This window comes from Oratosquilla oratoria, chromosome 6, assembly GCF_046742065.1.
Source record: "Oratosquilla oratoria isolate Oo_2021 chromosome 6, ASM4674206v1, whole genome shotgun sequence".
Lineage (NCBI taxonomy): Eukaryota > Metazoa > Arthropoda > Malacostraca > Stomatopoda > Squillidae > Oratosquilla > Oratosquilla oratoria.
Window position 1 is genome coordinate 52,884,528 of NC_134782.1, and position 6,912 is coordinate 52,891,439.

Genomic DNA, 6,912 nt, shown 5'->3' on the forward strand with positions numbered 1-6,912 from the left:
AAAAGAATAATAATTTAGAGAAATATATAGTATACGAGAGAGACCCAATGGAAACAGACTTAAACATACGAGTAAATGGTCGTTAGTTCGAGTCCCGAGATCACTGCGGTCTCTATCGCGCTGGTTCCCGACAACCCTAGCCAGGCGCGGAGGCAACCCAACGTCGGCCTTAGAATCCCAGCGGTTCGACGCAACTGACAGTGTTTTACCCTATCACGTGGTTTCTCACTTTCCACTGCGCGGGAATGGGATAGTGAATTTATACGAGAAGAACGATATTCCTAACGAAGATTGTAATATAACTACAACTCTTCGTGTTATCTGAGGATTTGTTTTTCAGGTTTGGACTTGCGTTCTTGTTGGCACGTAATTACAGAGACGGAAATGAAAATATGCACAAGAAGAGACAGGCAAACATAAACAAACTCAGGCTAAGGTTTACGACATACGAGCTTAAAACACTTAGTCTTCTGCATAATAGTATTTACCAGAAGAAGGGTGTTGAATACTGAATAGTAACATTGAAAATCCAAGACACATCTCTATTATTTATTTATTAATTTTTCTATTTAAGGGGGAAATATGAAACACGGAATTTCTTTAAGGGTTCCAAGAAGCGGAATGTTTGTTAGGGAAGGAATGTATTAAAAAAATACTGAACGAAATCCTAAGGATTCTAACAACAAGCATGATCATTGAAATATATACATTTCTAAAGAATCATAATAACAGATATCAGTTGTATGAGAACTCAATGTTGTTAATAGCGGTTGTTGTGGTTCAAATTCTTTCTCTGTTGTAGGACAACTAGCTTAGCCTCACTCCTTATCAGTCATAATTTTATAACTTAAACTCCTTTCAACCTGATGACATTTGCTGTATACATTTTATTTTAGATAACGTGATATAGGTTTAATTGACTAAGGATACAGGGTCAGGGAGAAACGGAATCTCAATCAATAAACTGAACAGAATCGGTTGGCGTTTCCTAAATACCACACTCCCATGCAGTAGGATATGAGAAACCCCTTGGTAGGGCAAAGCCATATCTATACGCATAAATATATATATATATATATATATATATATATATATTTTTAGGCCGACATTAGGTCGCCTCCCTGGTTGACCAACCGGGATCTAACTCACGATCACCTGCTCATGAGTTCAAGACGATATCCACTGGGTTCTGGCCAGAACAAAACCTTAAACAGGTCTCATTGGGTCGAAAGTTCCTCACGTTGTGTAGGGAGTTTCCTTCATTTGAATAAAATCACTTGCCGACAGCTACAATAAAGTACCAAGAGCAGCTACAGGGTCAATGTAGCAGAACTAATGGTAATTGTTATAATGGAACCACTGATTCCAAATTCAATGATAAATGATAAACGGTGAAATAATGTTTAGGTAAAAACATTTGCGATGCTGCTCACAACGCAAAGATTTATGATACTCTGATTGGAAAATATTCAGCCATTATTGCTGGAAACGTGAACACATACAAATGTCACACCGTTATACAATTATCACTTACTATTTACAGCAGACATATTTATTTGCCTATCTGTTTAATAGACTCTATTTGTTTTAGGACTTTCCTAGTTCACGAGTATCACTGATTATAAAAACGCGTGTCTATATGTGTCTATACTTAAATTCAACAAATTTATACATGTGCTTGAATTTTTATGAAGATTCTAGTCTTAAAATACATTGATGCAAAATATAGGGTGATCTTTATTGCATAGTTCGGTAATTTGATATTTTTGTTTTCTTTCTAAGAATATAAACAATAGCTTTTCTGAGCAAAACAATGAAAAAACTATGGATTTTGTCCGTAACAATGTGATCTATTTACACAGCAATGCTCTCTGTAGGTACGATAAGATTTTTCATAAGATAAACTAATAGTAGCTATTCTAGTTACTGAAATGAGGTTCAATTAATATTTTCATCCGTGTTCATACAAATAATGAAATCTCAGTGATTTATTGATTTACAATCTAGACGTGTTGGTGGCAAGCATACGAAGTGGGTTGAAACGACCTGTAGCATATCGAATGAAAGATTGTGCCATTGCGGAGTTTATCATCATAAGATAAATTCTAAAAGTGACCGAGAAAGTTCAAATACATCTTCAGCATTTCAAGTGTCATTATTTGGCCAAAAATAGACAACATAACGGTCACATGGAAGAACAAAGTTGTGCGTCAACTTTATCCTTGTATTGACCGTTAACAGTGATGATATTGTAGAACATAAATATCTTCTTGACTAAGTTACAAATTTGTCACAGAGTGAACACCAAATCGATTTTGTTTGACATCAGAGAAAGAATGTGAAGTGAAAGGACCTTTCTCTTTGTTTTACATTGTTAACCTGAAATACTTGCAACATCTCATTCTTATCCTGTTAGACATCTTCAGGAGACGAGAGAAACGACTACATAAGTAGGACATATGGGAGTAAATAGGACTTGAACTCCTGGTTTAACCAAGCATGATCGAGTTATGTGGCAACACGGTTAGTCTGCCTTCCGGTTTGTCACTCTGTCGGCGCGTCGATCGATGGCCTGGATAGTCGTTCGCTTCACCTCTCGATGCCTTCCGTGGTCTGTTGCCGAATCACTCTCTGCCCCGGACTTTCCGTCCTACTCTCGACCTTCTGATCTGCTAAATGGGGGTTACGTTGGCATACTTATGGTCTGCTGTCGAACAAGTGGTCGGTGGGTCTATGATTTAGTTTGTTGTTGTTGTTGTTATGGGTTGTTTTCCAGCGGTTCTATCCTGATAGACAATCTTGCGCAGCTGTCGTGCGTTATCGTTTAGTCTGTTTACTTGTTGTTGTTGTTGTTGTTGTTGTTGTTGTTGTTGTTGTTGTTGTTGTTGTTGTTGTTGTTGTTGTTGTTGTTGTTGTTGTTGTTGTTGTTGTTGTTGTTGTTGTTGTTGTTGTTGTTGTTGTTGTTGTTGTTGTTGTTGTTGTTGTTGTTCTTGTTGTTGTTGTTAGCCCATGGGACAGAGCTGGTGAACCCTGCCTCACACTTTGTTCTCATTAAAATTGGGAAGTCATAGGGAAGGGCCTATCTGGAGCGCCCACTATATTAAACAGTTGGTTTGTTCATATCGAACCTAATCAAAATACATGTTCTTTTATAATTCATATATTTCATCTTATGTTAAAGTATGTACTCAACCATTTTTATGTAACAATGAACGTTTTTTTTCGTCTCCATTAAATCTTTACCAAGTTAAAATTAATAGATGATAATTAAGTGCAAGTTATGATAGTATATCTAATGTTTGCACCAAGTAGACAAAGTGAAAGAGTATATCGTCAGTAATGTGTTTATCAATGGCAGTAAATGGAACTTGTCTATGTCTATGTCTATGCCTATGTCTATGTCTACGTCTACGTCTACGTCTACGTCTACGTCTACGTCTACGTCTACGTCTACGTCTACGTCTACGTCTACGTCTACGTCTACGTCTACGTCTACGTCTATGTCTATGTCTATGTCTATGTCTATGTCTATGTCTATGTCTATGTCTATGTCTATGTCTATGTCTATGTCTATATCTATGTCCATGTCCATGTCCATGTCCATGTCCATGTCCATGTCCATGTCCATGTCCATGTCCATGTCCATGTCCATGTCCATGTCCATGTCTATGTCTATGTCTATGTCTATGTCTATGAAGTCTATGTCTATGACCATGGCTATGCCTGTCTATTGTTATGGATATTTCCATGCCTATGTCTATGTTTTTTTTTTTATGTTTAGTCAAATACTTATGCACTTGTCAATGATATATTCTAAAATTACAGTGGAAGAAAAAAATCTCCTACGGCCGTCTTTGCTGCAATTAAGCTAAAACACTTGGAACAAGCTTACTGGGTCTCAGACAATATCAATGACCCTTTCTTAAACACCTCCCACATCAGGTGGTACTTTTACCTTTAACGCAGGCGATCTTATTCATCTCAGTAGAGAAAGGGATATAACTAGTCTCCAAAGATCCTATTCCTCTCTTGTATCTTCCTCTCCCAATTCTTCTCGTTCTCTTCACCATCTGTCTTTTCCTATCAACTTCCTCTATATTTTCCCTTTCTTTTTCTCTCCTTCCTCTCTTCTCCTCGCGGGCCTCCCAATGCATCATAATTATAAACCATCCCAATGCAACAAAGAAGATGAGTCTTCAGATACAGTTACCAAGAAGCTTTTCACTTTCTCCTCAAGTTTGGTCATTTGTCAGCATTACCAGAAGGGATTTCCCCAGAGAGGCCCTCCGAATGTCAGAATAATCTATGCGTTTAAGAGATTTCAACCAACAGGACCGCAAATCACGCGACGTGTCATCTCCGAATCCGAACTGGGTATGTCGTGCCCACTTTTATTCGTTGCTCCTTCGACACGTTGGAACAGATTTACATATTCATTTTCCGGAAATGTTAAACGGTTCTATTCCGCTAAGAAAAATACTTATTAAGAAAACCTGACCACAAATCATGCGACGCGTCATCTCCGAATGCATAACTGGGTATGTTGTGGCCCCTTCCACTCGTTGCTTCTTCAATACACTGGAATCTTATGTATATTTTTCGAAAAAACTTTTAAACTTATTGTTGTGAGGTTTTGTTTGGTTGAGATGTGTTTCAGTTTGTCGTTCTCAGCTGAACAAAATTGCTTGGCGTTCATTAGAATATATAGTGGTAGTAGTAATTGTAATAGCATTAGTAGAATTATCTGTGATGTTAGTGATTTAGGACAAGGGAGCAACAAAGGGGAGATGCTCCAACTAGAGGTCCTCCAACCCAGGTGTAGTGTGTTTGTGGCTGTGTAATCCTGCCAGTTCTGAGTGATGGTGTGGAGAGAAAGAGACGCACCTACAGAAGCTTAGATTTTTTTTACATACATTCATATACCAAAGGCTTTTCTCCCTACACGGGGGGTAGCCAAAAAGAAAAAGGCATAGAAACACCTCCCACTCATTCCATTTCCTATATATTCCACTCCCCTCCACCCTCTTCCCTCCCTCTTTTCTTGGCACCACCTTTGTTTATATTTCGAATCAATATGGAATATATCTCTCTGTACTATTTATATACCAAATGGCTTCTTCTTCTTTATAGTTGAGGTAGTTAGCCAAGGCATGCGCCCAACCCCACCCATACTACACACATCCAACGCCGATGCAACACCCATTGTTTCCAGTTTATCTTAGCTCCTTGTGGATGAAGGACCATCCCTGTTCAAAGACCACTGCTGGGCTAGAAACAATGCAGGAAGACACAGCACCTCCACAGCAGCGACCGACAGCATAAGGCCGGCCACACACGTGCAGTTTAAACTGACAGTTACAGCTGTTCAGTTATAACTGTCAGTTGAAACTGCACGTGTGTGGGTACCTCAGTGATACTGAGAAACCCACACACGTGCAGTTTCAACTGACAGTTATAACTGAACAGTTGTAACTGTCAGTTTAAACTGCACGTGCGTGGCCGGCCTAAACTGGTTTATTCCTACCGCTTCATCAACGTGGCGCCCCTCCTTCCCCGTCTCCTTACATAAGAACATAAGAATAAAGGAGACTGCAAGAGACCATAAGGCCTACACTAGGCAGCTCCGTATCCATCACCACCTGTCATCCCCATCCATAAAGTTGTCTAATCGTTTTTTAAAACAACTGATAGTTTCAGCGCTTACTACATGGTTACTAAGTTTATTCCATTCATCGACCACCCTATTAGTAAACCAATTCTTGCCTATTTCCTTCTTAAATCTAGATTTGTCCAGTTTATACCCATTACTGCGAGTCCTGCCCTGTTGTTTTATTATGATGACCTTGTTTGCATCACCCTTACACTTAAATAGAGAAGAGGAAAAATCCATTCTGGACGTGTCATTTGAAGGAGTGCTGTAAATAATAAATGAATATGTGAATAAATAAATTAATATGTAAATAGATAGACAAATAGATAAATAAGAAATGAATAGACAGAATAAACAAAAATGACACTATACTGAAAGGCTTCAGATTAAATTGTGCAATGTTGTCTCTCCCCCGTCATCCGTTTATCCAGGGTCGCATTCTTCTTTCCCCCACTTCCAAAAACGTCCTCATTTCATCGTGGCCTCAGGGCGGTGAGGGGTGGGGGGTGGGGGGTGGGGGGGGGTGGGGGAGGTCGCTGCTCCTGTTTTGTTCATACGAGAAACAAATATTTTCCTCCCTTGAATGCGCCTTTTCATTTATGCTTTGCTGTTGTCACTTCTAAAAATATTATTCTGCTTTCTCTTCCTCTACTTTTGCTGGGTCGTGATTATTATTATTATTATTATTTCAATTACAAGTCCAATTTGTATGTGGAAGCTGGTTTTCAATTTGGCTTTTCATGGGGCAAGAATAGAATTATATCTTTAATATAAGATCGTATTCAGACCTAATGTAGGAAACCAAAGAAAACTAATACTAGGAAATCTGTACCCTGTGTTCACTAACTTCAATACACGAGGACGGCTGTTAGTAATCGTAATATGCAGAATTCTTAGTACCCAGGACATTATTCATCTCTGTAATTGAGTTTTAATTTTACTTTTCCATGCTGCCTTGAATGTACTCTCATTAACTAATCTAATATCACACGGTCAACCTATTTACTTCCAACTCAAACGTTTTAATTTTTTTTTCTTTATTTATTTATTTATTTTTGCTTTGGTCGTAAACCTAACTTTATATATAAGGGCAAGTTATTTCATTGTGACATATAACAATGTATAGTGTGACAGTTTTACCTACTCATTAAGCCCCCCTTGTTTAATTATTCTTATTTATTTATTTATTTATTTATTTTTGGTTTCCAGAACGTTCCAGCAAGCTCCTTTTTTCTTGGTGGATTGAACTCAGCTTTGTGAGT